Source organism: Phocoena sinus, chromosome 15 (assembly GCF_008692025.1).
Source record: "Phocoena sinus isolate mPhoSin1 chromosome 15, mPhoSin1.pri, whole genome shotgun sequence".
Taxonomy (NCBI): domain Eukaryota; kingdom Metazoa; phylum Chordata; class Mammalia; order Artiodactyla; family Phocoenidae; genus Phocoena; species Phocoena sinus.
Genome location: NC_045777.1, coordinates 22,945,391 through 22,962,785, shown reverse-complemented (window position 1 = coordinate 22,962,785; position 17,395 = coordinate 22,945,391). Strand labels below are relative to the sequence as shown.

Below are 17,395 nucleotides of genomic sequence, written 5' to 3'. Positions count from 1 at the left end.
TGGGAACTCCTGTGGCCAGGGGGTTGATCAGGATCGTTCCAGAGTGAGTGGAGAATCAGAGAGCCTTGAACGCTGGGCGGCCTGCCATGAGCCAGCACTCGGCATTCATCGTCTTGTTTACTCCCGGCTATCCAGTGAGGTTGGAGCTATTAGAATCGTGTCTTGAAGAAGAAACAAACAATTGGAGGTGAAGTGCTCTGCCACTCAACAGCTGTGTGACCTTGGGCACATCTGAGCCTGCTTCCCCCCATTGTTCAGTGGCGATAATGACCCCACCCTCAGCCTGTGGTGGGGATAAGATGAGACCCTGTGTATGCGGAGTGCTTGGTGGTGAATGGCAGCAGCCGTGCCTGCTGCAGCTGCTGTCACCATCACCCTAATTTGTGGATAGACGCAGCCCAGGCCAGGAGCTGAAAAGGCCACACCTCTAGCCTCAGTGCTGGGAGATGAGAGGTGAACAAGGGTAGACATAGAGCTAGCAGCCTGAGGGAAGGGGCCTGCCATCCCATTTCCCCAGCTCTGGCGAGGAAGGAAACTAAGAGACCTTGGGCGAGTCACCTCAGTTCTCCAGGCCTCCACTTCCTCACCTGTGAATTGGGTGGACCGATACCAACCCCACAGGACTGTGTATTAATGTAAGATTAGAAACACAAAGCCCTTCGCAAGAACCCAAGAGGTGGTAGCATTTATTACAGTTGTTGTCGTTAATGTTGATATTAGTATTACTAGAAACAGGCATTGTAGCCTCCTCCACTTTCACCAGTGGGCAGTTCTGAGTGCAGGTCTCCTTTTTAGGACCTCCCCTAAAGAACTAGTTTGTGTGTAGAGGCGTATACAAGGATGTCTTTGCTGTATTATTTGTAATAAAGCAGGCCCCTCACTGCCTATCACTAAGTGTTCAGTTACCTTTGTTGCATAAAAAGTGACCTCAAACTTAGTGACATAAAACAACCAGCATTTTATTATGGTTATGGCTATAACAGGAGGTCAGCAGTTCAGGAGGAGCATGGCAAGAACATCTCACCTCTGCTCCAAGATGTCTGGGGCCTCAGCTGGGATGACTCAGGGCCTGATATCCGAGGGAAGGAATTACCTGAAGGTAGTTCACTCACATGCCTGGTGCCTAGACCAGAGTGACCTAAAGACCAGGACTGCTTGCCGGAGCCCCTGTGTAGGTCTTCTCCACGGGACTTTGCTTCCTCACAGGCAGCCTCGGGGCAGTCAGACTTCTTACCTGTTGGCTCCGGGCTCCAGGCTAACAAGGCTGCCTTGCCTTTGATGACCTCGCCTCAGAACTCACCTGGGATCTCTACCGCTGTATTTTACTGGCGACAAGAAGTCACAAGCCCACCCAGGTTCAAGGATGGGGAGAATTAGACCCCGCCTCTTGATAGGGGAGTGTCAGGGTTCTAGAAGAACTCGAGAGACAGGAGACACTGCTGGGGTCATCTTTGGAAAATACAGTCTGCCACAATACAGAACCAGTTCAATCTAATATGCGGCAGTTATGAAGAGCGCTTTTACTACTGAACAGTATGTTGTGAAGTTCTGTCTAGTTTGACGCATACAGATCTGCTTCAGTTTGGTTAAATTCTGTGAAGTGTTCAGTGAGATACATGAAATACTGCATTTTCTTTGCCCACGTTCCTGACGATGGATGTTTAGGTGTTTTCAGGGTTTTATCAGCATCTTGGCACATGTCTTTCTTGGCATCATATGTGAGAGAATCTCTCTAGGATACTTACCTTCCTTGGACAGAATTGCTGGATGGATGGAAACACATTTTATATTTTAATCAGTTCTACCTGATCGCTCTCCAAAGGTTATACCAGTGTGTCCTTACACCAGCAGTGTTGGAAATTTTCCATTTCTCTGATATCCTCACTGATGCTTGATCCTGTCAGACTCTAAATTAATTATTTGGTAAGTGGAAAAGTATATCTGGTTGATTTATTTTGTATTTACTTTGTTATTTGAGAAGCTATGCATATTTTCATTAGTTTATTGGCTCTTTCAACTTTTTCTCCTGTGAATTGCCCAGATAGTTCATTTTTCTATTGCATTGTCAGTGTTTTTAAAATTGATTTGTAGTTCTTTATATATGTGGATACTTAATACTATGTCATATATATATTGTTTTATTTTATATATTTATATATATATGAATGCTTGTGGGATCTTAGTTTCCCAACCATGGATTGAACCTGGGCGCCCTGCAGTGAAAGCACCGAGTCCTAACCACTGGACCGTCAGGGAATTCCTAAAATTAATGATGTCTTTATCACTTTTTTTTTTTTTTTTTTTTTTTTTTTTTTTTGCGGTTCACGGGCCTCTCACTGTTGTGGCCTCTCCCGTTGCGGAGCGCAGGCTCAGTGGCCATGGATCACGGGCCTAGCCGCTCCACGGCATGTGGTATCTTCCTGGACCGGGGCACGAACCCATGTCCCCTGCATCGGCAGGCGGACTCTCAACCACTGCACCACCGGGGAAGCCCCTATCACTTTTTTTTTGCTTGTTTTTTTGGCCATGCCACGCAGCTTGCGGGATCTTAGTTCCCTGGCCCCCTGCAGTGGACCACCAGGGAATTCACGAAATTAATGATGTTTTTATCACTATTATTTTTGTTTTTTGGGGGTTTTTTTGTTTGTTTTTTTGCGGTGCGCGGGCCTCTCACTGTTGTGGCCTCTCCCGTTGCGGAGCACAGGCTCCGGACGTGCAGGCTTAGCGGCCATGGCTCACGGGCCCATCCGCTCCATGGCACGTGGGAGCTTCCCGGACCGGGGCACGAACCCATGTCCCCTGCATCGGCAGGCGGACTCTCAGCCACTGCGCCACCAGGGAAGCCCCATCTTAACCATTTTTAAGTGTCCAGTTCAGTGGTATTAAGTGCATTCACATTGTTGTACAGCACAGCAGCTGTGCTATTTTACATTCCTGCCAATAGTGCACAAGAATTCCAGTTTCTCCACATCCCTGCCAACACTTGCTGTTTTGTTTTCTTTTGATAGTGGCCTTCCTAATGCGTATGAGGTGGTATCTCATCGTAGTTTTAGTTTTAATTTTTATTTGAGTATAGTTGATTTACAATGTTGTGTTTCAGGTGTACAGCAATGTGAATCAGTTATACATATACATATATCCACTTTTTATATTCTTTTCCCATATAGGTCATTACAGAGTATTGGGTAGAGTTCCCTGTGCTATACAGTAGGTCCTATTAGTTAGCTATTTTATATACAGTAGTGTATGTCAATCCCAATCTCCCAATTTATCCCTTTCCCCCTTCCCCCCTGGTAACCGTAGGTTTGTTTTCTACATCTGTGTCTGTATTTCTATTTCGTAAATAAGTTCGTTTGTACCATTTTTTTAGATTCCACATATAAGTGATACCGTATGATATTTGTCTTTCTCTGTCTGACTTCACTCAGTGTGACAATCTCTAGGTCCATCCGTGTTGCTGCAAATGGCATTATTTCATTTTTATGGCTGAGTAATATTCCATTGTATATCTGTACCACATCTTCTTTATCCACTCCTCTGCCAATGGACATTTATGTTGTTTCCATGTCCTGACTATTGTGAATAGCACTGTAATGAACATTGGGGTGCATGTGTCTTTCTGCATTATGGTTTTCTCCAGATATATGCCCAAGGAGTGGGATTGCTGAATCAAAGGGCAGCTCTACTTATAGTTTTTTAAGGAAAAAATTTACATTCCCACCAACAGTGTAGGAGGGTTGCCTTTTGTCCACACCCTCTCCAGCATTTGTTGTTTGTAGATTTTTTGATGATGGCCATTCTGACCGGTGTGAGGTGATACCTCATTGTAGTTTTGATTTGCATTTCTCTAATAATTAGTCATGTTGAGCATCTTGTCATATGTTTGTTGGCCATTTGATTTTTTTTGGGGGGAAATGTGTGTTGAAGTCATTTGCCCATTTTTGAATCAGGTTGGGATTTTTTTGGTTGTTGTTTAAGTTTTAGGAGTTCTCTATATATTCTGAATATTAATCTCTCATCCAGATATATGACTTGCAAATGTTTTCTTCCATTCTCTGAGTTACCCTTTTACTCTGTACATAATGACTTTTAATGAACAAAATTTTTAAATTTTCACGAAGTCCAGTTTTTCTATTTTTTCGTTGTTTCCCTGTGCCTTTGGTGTTAGAGCTAAGAAATTGTTGACAAATCCAATGTCCTGAAGCTTTTGTCCTATATTTTCTTATAAGAATTTTGTTGTTTTAGATTTTAAATTTAGGTTCTTGATCCATTTTGAGTTATGGTATCACATAACAATCTAACTTCACTTTTTTGCATGTGGATATCCAGTTTTCTCCACACCATTTGTTGAAAATATTGTTCTTTCCCCATTGAATGGGCTGGGTACCCTTGTCAAAAATCATTTGATCATGTTTGCAAAGGTTTATTTCAGGGCTGCAATTTTATTCCATTGATCTATATGTCTGTCTTTAGGCCAGTACCACGCTGATTTGATTATTGTGGCTTTGTAGTAAGTTCTGAAATCAGGATGTGTGAATCCTCCTGTTTTATTCTTTTTTAAGATTGCTTTTAATGTTTGGGATGCCCTGAGATTCCATATGAATTTTAAGATGGATTTTTCTATTTCTGCAAAAAACATTATTGGAATTTTGATAGGAATTGTATTGAATCTGAAGATTGCTTTGGGTAGTATTGACTTTTTTTTTTTTTTTTGCGGTACACGGGCCTCTCACTGCTGTGGCCTCTCCCGTTGCGGAGCACAGGCTCCAGATGCGCAGGCTCAGTGGCCATGGCTCACGGGCCCAGCCACTCCGTGGCATGTGGGATCTTCCCAGACTGGGGCACGAACCCGTGTCCCCTGCATTGGCAGGCGGACCCTCAACCACTGCACCACCAGGGAAGCCCAGTATTGACTTTTTAACAGTATTAAGTCTTACAGTTCATGAACATGGGACTTGTTTCCATTTATCATATTTTCTTAATAACTACAAAACAGCAGTGTTTTGTAGTTTTCATTGCGTAAGTCTGTCACCTCCTTAATTAGTTAATTCCTAAATATTTTATTCTTTCTGATGCTATTGTAAATGGAATCATTTTTGTAATTTCCTTTTCAGGTTGTTTATTGTTAGTATTAGAAATGCAACTGACTTTTGTGTGTTGACTTTGTATTCTGCCTACTTTGCTGAATTCATTTATTAGTTCTATCAGGAGTTTTTTGGTGGAATCTTTTGGGTTTTCTATGTATAAGATCGTATCATCTGCAAACAGAGATAATTTTAACTTCTTCCTTTCCTGTTTGGATGCCTTTTATTTCTTTTTCTTGACTAACTGCTCTGGCTAGAACTTCCAGTCCTATGTTGAGGTAAAGTGATGAATGTGGGCATCCTTGCCTTATCCTCGATCTTAGAGAAAACACCCTGGAGTATGATGTTCGCTGTGGGTTTTTCATGTATGGCTTTTATTTTGTTGATGTAGTTTCATTCTGTTCCTAGTTTGTTGAGTGTTTTTCTCATGAAAGAGTGTTGAATTTTGTCAGACGCTTTTCCTGCATCAATTGAGATGATTGTGTGGTTTTTTCCCCTTCATTTTGTTGATGTGGCATGTTACACTGACCAGCTTTCATATGTTGAACCATCCTTATAATAAATCGCACTTGGTCGTATGTATGATCCTTTTAATAAACTGCTGAATCCTGTTTGCTAATATTTTGTTGCGGATTTTTGCATCAGTGTACATAAGGGATAATGGTCTCTAGTTTTCTTGTAGTGTCTTTTTCTGGCTTTGGTATCAAGGTAATGCTGGATTCATAGAATGAGTTAGGAAGTGTTTCCTCCTCTTCAGTGTTTTGGAAAAATTTGAGAAGGAGTGGTGTTAGTCATCTTTAAATGTTTGGTAGAATTCAGCAGTGAAACCACTGGGTCCAGAGCTTTTCTTTGTTGGGAAATTTGTGACTACTGATTCAAAACTATTCAGATTTTCTGTCTTTTCATGGTTTAGTCTTGGTAGGTTTCGTGTTTCTGTGAATCTGTCCGTTTCATCTAGGTTATCCAATTTGTTGGTGTACGGTTGTTCTAGTACTCCCTTATAATCCTTTTTATTTCTGTAGAATTGGTAGTAACGTCCCTACTTTCATTTTTTATTTTAGTATTTGAGTCTTTTCTTTTTTTCTTAGTCTATCTAGTTAAAGTTTTGTCAGTTTTGTTGATCTTTTTGAAGAATCAACTTCTGGTTTTTTGATTTTTCTTTATTGTTTCCCTATTCTCTATTTCATTTAGCTCTGTTCTAATCTTTATTATTTCCTTCCTTCTGCTAGCTTTGGGATAGTTTGTTCTTTTTCTAGTTTCTTAGGTTGTACAGTAGATTGTTGATTTTAGATTTTCCTAAGTTTTTTTTTTTAAAGGGTACATAGTGGTGACTTTTTTTTTTTTTTTTTTTTTTGCTGCATTGCGTCTTCATTGCTGCACGCAGGCTTTCTCTAGTTACGGCTAGCAGGGGCTACTCTTTGTTGTGGTGTGCGGGCTTCTCCTTGCGGTGGCTTCTCTTTGTTGTGGAGCACAGGCTCTAGGCATGTGGGCTTCAGTAGTTGTGGCATGCAGGCTCAGTAGTTGTAGCTCGCGGGCTGTAGAGCGCAGGATCAGTAGTTGTGGCGCACGGACCTAGTTGCTCCACGGCATGTGGGATGCTCCCGGACCACGGCTCACTGGAGAGATGTTTTGAAGTCTCTGCTTTCCTCACTGATTAGTGATGCCAGTCAGTCATAGCCACTGCCAGATTGCTACACACACAGGGGTGTGTTTCTCAGTTCTGTTCTGCTGCCCTTTTGTCTATTTCTGTGTTAATACAACTTTTAGTTGCCATAGCTTTTTAACATGCCTTGGCATCTGATAGGGTGAATCCCCTTCCTTATTCTTTTTGTTCAGAAAGAAAAAGTCTATTATCTTCATTCTTCCAATACCAATTTGAGAATTAGTATATCAAGTTCCTCAGAAAAATTTTCCTGGGTCGCTGACTAGAAATAGAGTTTATAGATTACTTTGGGAAAAACTGATACCTGAGAAATATTGAGTCTTCTTAGCTATGAATGAAGTTTATCTCTCCATTTATTCAACATCTCCATTTTATATCCTTCCATTCAAGTTTGATTAATATATCTAGGAAGGCCTTATGTATTTTTATTAGATTTATTCCTTGGTACTTTCGAGTTTTTGTTTTGGTAGTAAAATGAATTTTTATATTTGCATACTCTCATTAGTTATGTTGAGACTTCTGCATTGATCTTGTGTCCAGCAACCTTGTACAACTCTCAGTCCTCTTAGGTTTGCATAATAAATGATCATATTATTTGCTTTAGTGGCAATTTTATGTCTTTTTTTAAAGATTTATTTATTTTATTTTTGTCTGCATTGGGTCTTTGTTGCTGCGCGCGGGCTTTGTCTAGTTGCAGCGAGTGGGGGCTACTCTTCATTGTGGTGCGTGGGCTTCTCATTGCAGTGGCCTCTCTTGTTGCGGAGCTCGGGCTCTAGGCACGCAGGCTTCAGGAGTTGTGGTGTGTAGGCTCAGCAGTTGTGGCTTGCGGGCTCTAGAGCACAGGCTCAGTAGTTGTGGCACACAGGCTTAGTTGCTCCGCAGCACGTGGGATCTTTCCGGACCAGGGCTCGAACCCATGTCCCCTGCAATAGCAGGTGATTTCTTAACCACTGCGCCACCAGGGAAGCCCTGTGTTTCTCTTTATAATCTTACTGTGTCTCATGCATATCTTGTCTAACTGCAAGAGTGTCAGGACATTGTGTGATAGTGGGAAGAAAGCAGCATCCCTCCCTTGGTCCTGACCTTCATTCACTCAGTGAGTATTTACTGAGTTCCTACCGTATACTGTACAGGCACTATTCTAGCTTCTGGGGATGTAGCAGAACAACACAAGGTCCCTGCCCTCGTGGAGCTTACATTCTCACGGGGAGAGACAGAAAATAACCAAGTAAACATATAATATGCAAGGTGGTTAGACATGCAACAGAGAAAACAAAGCACAGTAAGAGCAGGATGAAGAGTGCTGCCTGGCTGGGGGCAGTGTTGCTGCCCCACACAGTGTAGTCAGCGAAGGCCTCCCAGGTAAGGAGACCTTGGAGCAGAAACCTGAAGGAAGGAAGAGAGAAGTCTTAGAGCTCTGGAGATCAGAGAACTCCCGTGGTGGGCAAGCGCCTGACGTCTTCTAGGGCTGGAGAAGATGGCCAGTGTAGCTGCAGGAGTGAGCAGAGAGAGGTGGGGAATGGAGTCTGTGTGGTGGGGCCTCAGAGGTGTCAAAGGCTTGGCTTTGATTTCCAAAAGAGAATGTGTTGGAGAGTGCAATGTGACATTCTTTCTTACAGGATTAATCTAGTTTCTCTGTTCAGAAGAGAATGGGGGGAGGGGCCCAAGTGGAAGCTGGGAAATGAGTTAGGAGGAAGTAGCATAATCTGGGAAAGAGGAGATGGTGGTGGCCATGGAGCATTTAAGGGAGGGGTCAGATTCTGGGTATACTTGGAAGGCAGAGCAGGATTTCCTGATGGATTGGATATGGAGTAAGAGTGAAAGGAGTCCAAAATGGTTTGGAGTCTGAGTGACGGAAAGGATGGCATTGCCACTGCGATAGGGAAGACTAGTGTAAATGTTAGGAGAAAAGTCAGGAGTTCAGTTTTAGACATGTTTAATTTGATACACATTATTAGGTATCAGAGTGGAGAGGTGAAGCAGGCAGTTGGTATATGAGTCTGGGGAGAGGTCCAGGTTGGAGATCAATTTGGGAGTCATCAAAGTATAGGCAGTTCTCAAATGAGACGAGAATTCTCAAGAAGAGAGAATCAACCGTGTCAAATGCTTTTCTGAAGGACACAGCAGGTCAGACTTACACATGCAAGGTCATTACAGACTTGAAGAGCTGGTCTGCTTTGGAGATGGTGGGGAGCAGAGGGAGGGACAGCCTGATTGGAGAAGGATTAAGAGAAAATAGGAGTGACCGGGAGACCACAAGTATAGACAACTCCATTGATGAATTTTTCTGTATGGGAGCAGAGAAATGAAGGGATATACGGGTCAAAGGGGGAGGGCTGGAGTTTTTGTTGTTCTTTTTATTTTTAAATGGAATGATACAAGCATGTTTCTGTATTGTTGAGAATGAACTTGTAGGGAAGGGGAAATTCATCATGCAGTAGAGAAAGGGGATAGCTGTTGAGTGATATTCTTAGGTAGGTGAGAAGGAACTGAATTAATGCCCAAGTAGAGGCTACATAGTTCCTCCATAGTGATAGGAGGAAGGTGTTTGGGGAGCACTCTCGCGGGAGAGCAGAGTTATCACTGCAGAGTGAGAAAGCGGGAGGGGGCATTGGGAGGTTTGAGGAGCAGCGTCTGAAACGGTCGTCTAGGAGACAGTCATCTAGGAGAGCGCAGGGGCCACTGAGATGAGGCTGTAGAGGGAGAACTGGGCAGGGAGGTGTTAATCCAAAAGATTAGCTTGTTTTTATTTTGTCATCAATGTAATTGTGTTGTATTTAGGGAATGTGTATCACAGCACTTTCTGTAAAATGGTGAATTTGTCCATTTCTCCTTAAAATTCTGTCAAATTTTGCTTTATATTATTTTGAAGATATCTTAGACGCATCAAGGCTAGAATGTAATATTCCTGGTGAATGTTTAGTGATCTACTCTCCCTATTTTTCTGGATGTCTGTTTGTGTTTTGCCTCAAAGTCTTATTTTATGTGTTATAAGTATTGCTGTACCAGCTTTCCTTGGGTTAGTGTTCATCTGGTACACTGCTTTCCATCCTTTCACTTTCAATTTTCATGTGCCTCATAATGTCTCTTATAATCAGCATATACCTGGATTTTGTGTTTTGTTCAGTGTGTTGATTTTTATTTCAGAAGTAGAAAATGTCATCCATTTACAATGGGATTTCACTGTTTGGATTTATTCCTACCATGTTATTTTGTGCTCTTCATTCTACTTTTTTTGTTTAATTTATTATTTATTTTTGGCTGCATTGGGTCTTTGTTGCCGTGCGCGGGCTTCCTCTAGTTGCGGCGAGCGGGGGCTACTCTTTGTTGCGGTGCGTGGGCTCCTCATTGTGGTGGCTTCTCTTGTGGAGCACGGGCTTTAGGTGCATGGGCTTCAGTAGTTGTGGCACGCAGGCTCAGTAGCTGTGGCTTGTGGGCTGTAGAGTGCAGGTTCAGTAGTCATGGTGCACGAGCTTTGTTGCTCCGCAGCATGTGGGATCTTCCCAGACCAGGGCTCGAACCTGTGTCCCCTGCATTGGCAGGCGGGTTCTTAACCACTGTGCCACCAGGGAAGACCCATTCTACTTTTTTGAGGTTTCTTTTATTCCTCTCTCTTTTCTTGCTTTCTTTTGCATTAACACACCTCTCTCTCCATTCCCTCTGCTATTTTGAGGCTGTGTTAATTGGGATTAGGTTTGCCTATAAATAACATTTTTAAAAAAAAAGAAAAGAAAAAGTGGTTTGAACACGACTATTTATTTCTCTCACATTCAAGAATGTCTGAGATAGTAATGCTGGAGCCCCAGGCTTCTTTCTTCTTGAGGTTTGATGTCATAATTGGCTTCCATTCACAAGATCTTTTCATTTTTCCAAGTGGCTGCTGGATTCCAGAACCCCAAGTGCATTCCAGCAGCAAAGGAACCAGTTGCAAAAAAGAGGAAGCCGGCCCCGCACACCACTTCCACGTCCCCCGCTTTGACCAAGCTACTCACAGCTCGTTGCAAGGGTAGCCTAGGAAATGCCTGAGTTGGGGCTGCCATGTGCCCAAGTTAAAAACCACAGGTCCCCACAGATCACTTGTTTTCCGACGCCTGTGCAGTGCTTGGTAGATAGAGTGTGCACATCATAGAGATATGACATCACACTAACAGCAGAAGTCCTTATTCCAGTCCCGATGCTAGTGTAACTTGTTCTGTGATTCTAATACTTTGCATACCATACCTCATATTTTCCATTTGACAATACTTTGTCTTGGAAAATTCACAGTATGCCTGAGAAATTTCTGTGTTTTATTTCATCTGAAAAAAGTTGCTATTTGACACGAAGAAAAAAAAAAGGTTCTACTTCTGAGGGAGAAGGAGAAACAAACACTGGGGACAACTAGCCATATCTGCCACAGAAGTTACACACTGTATTTCTGTTCTTTGAACCCTTAAAACTTTAAGTTACTCAACATCTTTACCTTTCTCCCAAACAATGCAAGAACCTTAAAATATGATTTATCTAATTGTTTTCTTATGGTTTAAAACCTCACAAATTATTATATAATTTTCAATTATATAATTACAGATAAATCTAAATAAATACATGTATAGATAATAATTATATGTTTATCATTTTCTTTGCTCACCCTTTCTTATCTCAGATCTTCCTTCTTGGATCATTTTCTTCTTTGCTGAGTTCATCCTTTAGAACTTTCTTTAGTGAGAACCTGACAGCTGGCATTAACTCTTTTTATTTATCTGAAAATATTTATTTTGCTCTCATTCTTCTTAACCTTTATTTTCATTGTGAAATATACATGCAAAGAGTCAACAGAGTAAAGGAAAATAATAAAAAGAACACTCCTGTACGCACCAGCTAGTTTACAAAATGGAATATTACCAGTGTCTTTGAACCCAGTGACACATCACCTTCTTTCTGCCATGGCAGAACGCACTATCCTGAATTTTGTGTTAATTATACCCTTGCTTTTCTTTATACTTGTACCACATATATGTGTGACCCTAAGGAATATGCTGTTTAGTTTTGCCTGTTTTTGAAATTTATATTAATAGAAGCACAGTGTATGTATTCTTCTGAGGCTTGCCTTTTTTGATTCAGCCTTGTTTTTGAGATCCATCCATAATGCGTGTACCTGTAGTTCATTCTTTTCATTGATGCCACGTTCCACTGTATGAATATGAATATACCATTGCTTATCCATTCCACTGATGAACACTTGAGTTTCTAGTTTTTGGTTGTGAATAATTTTTTATAACAGTATTGAGTTGTAATTTATATACCATAAAATTCACCCCTTTAAAGTATACAAAACAGCTGAAGTGGTTTTTAGCACATCCACAGAGTTGTGCAACCATCCCTGCTACCTAATTTTAGAACATTTTCATCACCCCAAAAAGAAACCTTGTACCCATTTAGCCATCATGCTGTATCCCTCTAAAACACTAATCTGCTTCATTCTCTATAGATTTGCCCATTCTGTACATTTCATGTACATGGAATCATACAATACGTGGTCTTTTATGTATGGATTCTTTCACTTTGCATAATGTTTTTGAAGTTTATCCATGTTGTAGCATGTTTCAGCACTTCACTCCTTTTTTTTTTTTTTTTTTTTTTTTTTTTTGCGGTACGCGGGCCCCTCACTGTTGTGGCCTCTCCCGCTGCGGAGCACAGGCTCCGGACGCGCAGGCCCAGCGGCCATGGCTCACGGGCCCAGCCACTCCGCGGCATGCGGGATCCTCCCGGACCGGGGCACGAACCCGCGTCCCCTGCATCGGCAGGCGGACTCGCAACCACTACGCCACCAGGGAAGCCCACTTTACTCCTTTTTATTGCTGAATAATATACTCCATTGTATGGATATATTGCATTTTGCTTATACATTCATCAGTTGTTTCCACTTCTTGGCTATTATGTATTCTTTGAAACACAGCAGTTCAATTTTAGTGAAGTTCAATTGGTTTTTTCTTCTCTTGTTGCTTGTCATTCGGTGTCAGTTCTAAGAAGCCATTGCTAATCCATTATTGTAAAGATTTACTCCTGTTTGCCTTCAAGAGTTTTATAGCTTTAGCTGTTACATTTAGGTCTGTGATCCATTTTGAGTTAATTTTTGTATATGGTGTTAGGTATTGGTCCACCTTCATTCTTTTACATTTGGATATCCAGTTGTCCCAGCACCATTTGTTAGGGAGACTGTTCTTTCCCCATTGAATGGTCTTGGTACCCTTGTCAAAAATCAGTTGACCATAAATGTAAGGGTTTATTTATGGTCAACTGATTTATTTAAGGGTTTATTTCTGGACTCAGTTTTATTCCATTGCATTGATGTACATGTGTATACTTATGCCAGTACCACACTGTCGTAATTACTGTAGCTTTGTAATATGCTTTGAAATTGGGAAGGGTGAGTCCTCCAGCTTTACTTTTTAAATAAAAATAAAAGAAGTTTATTGCCAGCTGTCAGGTTCTCACTAAATGAAGTTCTAAAGTTCATATTTCATTCTTGCATTTCCATATGGATTTTAGAATCAGCTTGTCGGTTTCCGCAAAAAAGGCAGCTGGGATTTTATTAATAGGGATTGTGTTAAATCAGTAATTCAATTTGATGAGTGTTGCCATCTTACTTTAAAGTCTTCTGATCCATGAACGTGGGCTATCTTTCCATTTACTTAGGTTTTTGAAATTTTCTTTCAATAATGTTTTGTAATTTTCAGTGGACAAGTCCTACATTTCTTTTGTTAAATTTATTCCTAAGTATTTTATTCTGTTTGATGGCATTGTAAATGAAATTGTTTTCTTAATTTCGTTTTCAGATGTTCATTGTTACCATATAGAAATACAAATGACTTCTGTATGTTGATCTTGTATGCTGCAACCTCACTGTTTTGGGGGGAATTCTTCAGAATTTTTTACATACAAGAGTATTTAATCTGAGAGTAGAGATTGTTTTACATTTTTCTTTCCAGCCTGGATTCCTTTTATTTTGTTTTTTGCCTAATGGCCCTGGCTCCAACACAAAGTTGAATAGATGTGACAAGAGCAGGGGCATCCTTGTTTTTGTCTCATTCCTGATCTCAGGGATAAATTATTCAGTCTCACACCATTAAGCTGATATAAACTGTGGGTTATTATGAACATATTTGACCATGTCTCCGCTATAAGAGTTCTCTAAGGTATATACTGGGAAACGTCTGGGTCACAGAGTATGCCTATGTTCAGATTTATAAGAAATGCCAAATTGTTCTCCACAGTGATTACACCAATTTATTAGTCCCTCAGCACTGTGTGAAAGTACCCATTGCTCTACATCTTTGCTTACACTTAGTATGTAATAGGTTTTTTCTTTCCCCCAGTCCAGTTATAAAATAGTGGTTATAATTTGCATTTCATTGGTTACTAATGGCATGGAGCATCTTTTCACATATTAGCCATTTATGTTTCCTCCTCTGTGAAATACCTGTTCATATGTTTTGCTCATTTTTCTGTTAAGTGGTCTTTTTCTTAATTGCCTCATCGGTGATCATTACATATCTAGATTCTGGAACCTTTGTCAGTTATATGTATTGTAAATGTCTTCTCCCAGTTTGCAACTCATCTTTTCATTTTCTTTATGGTATCTTTTGAATGAATGGATACTTTTAATTTTAATGTAAATTTATCAATCTTTTCCTTTATGGTTTATACTTTTTTGTATGTTAAGAAATCCATCCTTCTCCCAAAGTCAAAAAGATATTTTACTGTTTACTTGTAAAGTTTTCGAGTTGTCTTCCACATTTAAGTGCTTGATCCCTTGGAATTAATTTGTCTGCATGGAGTGAGATAAGGCTCTATGTTAATTTTTTCTCATTGGACAATAATTTATTAAAATGTTCATCCTTATCCTGTTGATATGCAGTACAGCCCTGACAAATATCAGGTTTCCTACATGTGTTGATCTATTTCTGAGCTTTCTATTCTGTTCATTAGTCTATCCCTAGGCCCAAATCTAACTTTCTTCATTGTTATAACTGTCTAATGAGTCTTGATAACTGGAAAGACAAGTTCCCCCAACCTATTCTTCAAGAGTGTCTGGCATAGGCTCTTTGCTTTTCCATATAAATTGTAAGACTCAGCTTTTCAAGTTCCATGTTGAGATTTTGATTGGGATTATATTAAATGTGTAGATCAGTTTGGTGGGAAGTTGACATGTTTATGAATAATTCTTTTCTATCCAAGAACATGATTATGTCTCTCCATTTATTTAGGTCTTCTTTAGTGTCTTACATTTAAATTTTATATTTTCCACATAAAAGTTTTACATATTTTTTGAAGATTTGTTAGATTAGTATTTTAATTTTGGAGGGATGTAAGTGGTATTTTTTTTTTTTTGTAAGTGGTATTTTTTGTTACTGTATTTTCTGTTTATTGTTGATGAAATGCTCTTGGCCTTTCTATTGATCTTATATCTAGAAATCTTGCTGTATTCTTACTTTATTTGTAAATAAGGAATTGCTTTTAACCTTGTACCATTGAGTATGATGTTTACTATAGGTCTGTTGGAGATATGCTTATTCTGGTTAAGAAAATTTTTGAATTTAATGAAATTTAGTGTATCTATTTAGATAATTTTTAATCTGTAATGTGGTAAATTTTATTGATAGTTTTTTCTCCTTTCTTGCCTTACTTTTGGATTAATCAAGTATTTATTGCCACTTTTTTCATGTTAGCTTATTATTAACAGTTACTCTCAAGATTACAACCTGCATCCCTGACTTTGTAAAGACTAAATTAGTACCTTTACCACTTCACAGATGATGCAAGGACCTTAGATCACTTTTATCCCCCTCCTAACCTGTGTACTATTGCTGTTAAGTATTTCAGTTCTATATATATGTTCTAAATGCCACAAGACATTATTTTTTGTTTTATACAATCAGTATTACCCACATATTTACTCTTTCTGGTACTCTTCTCTCCTTTATTTCTTTGCTTCTAGTTAGGATCATTTTCCTTCTGCCTGAAGAACTCCCTTTAGTATTTATTTTAATGCAGTATTTATCTCAAAATGTATTTTCCCCTCTTTTTTTATTTATTTATTTTTTTTGCGGTACGCAGGCCTCTCACTGTTGTGGCCTCTCCCGTTGCGGAGCACAGGCTCCGGACGCGCAGGCTCAACAGGCATGGCTCACGGGCTCAGCCACTCCGCGGCATGTGGGATCTTCCCGGACTGGGGCATGAACCTGTGTCCCCTGCATCGGCAGGCGGACTCTCAACCACTGCGCCACCAGGGAAGCCCTCCCTCTTTTTTTGAACAGTATTTTTTTAAAACTGTCCTCAAGGAGGCAGGCTTTTGTTTGTCATTATTTTTAAATTTATTTTATTTACTCTTTTGGCTGCGGCATGTGGGATCTTAGTTCCCTGAACAGGGATCAAACCCGTGTGCCCCCTGCAGTGGAAGTGCGGAGTCTTTAACCACTGGACTGCCAGGGAAGTCCCTGAACAGTATTTTTGCTAAGTATAGAATTATAGGTACGTATTGATCTCCTTTCAACACTTTATAAATATGTCTTTATGTCCTGGTTTCCAGCCTTTCTATTGAAAAGTCAACTGTCAGTCTTCCTTCTGCTTCTTTGAAGAATAATTTGTTTTCTCCCCTTTGTCTGCTTTTAAGATTTCTTCTCCTGTGTTTGAGTTTTATCCATTTTACTGTGATACCTAGGTATGGTTTTTCTTTGTATTTTTCCAACTTGATGCTCACAGGGTTTCTTGAATCTGCAGCCTTAATAACTCTGATCAGTTTCAGAAAAGTCTTGGCCATCATTTCCTCAGATTTCTGCTCCATGTTATTTCTTCTCTACTTGTGGACTCCAATTACACATATTTTAGACTGCCACATCTTACGCTTCTTCATTCTCTCTTCTGTATTTTCCCTTTTATTTTCTTCCTCTGGACCTCAGTCTGGATATTTTCTACTGGATTATTTTATAGTTCAGCTGTAACCAATCTATTAAACCTATCTATTGCAGTCTTTTTTTTTTTTTACATCTTTATTGGAGTATAATTGCTTTACAATGGTATGTTAGTTTTTGCTTTATAACAAAGTGAATCAGCTATACATATAGATACGTTCCCATATCTTTTTCCTCTTGTGTCTCCCTCCCTCCCACCCTCCCTATCCCACGCCTCCAGGTGGTCACAAATCACCGAGCTGATCTCCCTGTGCTATGCGGCTGCTTCCCACTAGCTATCTACCTTAACGTTTGGTAGTGTATATATGTCCATGCCTCTCTCTTGCTTTGTCACAGCTTACCTTTCCCCCTCCCCATATCCTCAAGTCCTTTCTCTAGTAGGTCTGTGTCTTTATTCCTGTCTTACCCCTAGGTTCTTCATGACTTTTTTTTCTTCTTAAATTACATATATAAGTGTTAGCATACAGTATTTGTCTTTCTCTTTCTGACTTACTTCACTTTGTATGACAGACTCTAGGTCTATCCACCTCATTACAAATAGCTCAATTTCGTTTCTTTTTAAATGGCTGAGAAATATTCCATTGTATATATGTGCCACATCTTCTTTATCCATTCATCCGATGATGGACACTTAGGTTGTTTCCATCTCTAGGCTATTGTAAATAGAGCTGCAATGAACATTTTGGTACATGACT

The 17,395-nt window shown here is 40.1% G+C and overlaps 1 protein-coding gene across 9 annotated transcripts in view; it reads left to right on the top strand.

Annotated features, from left to right (window-relative positions):
• DLGAP4 (DLG associated protein 4) overlaps positions 1-17,395 on the top strand; it is a 93,222-nt gene that overhangs the window by 67,879 nt on the left and 7,948 nt on the right. The gene's annotated exons all lie outside the window — the stretch shown is intronic.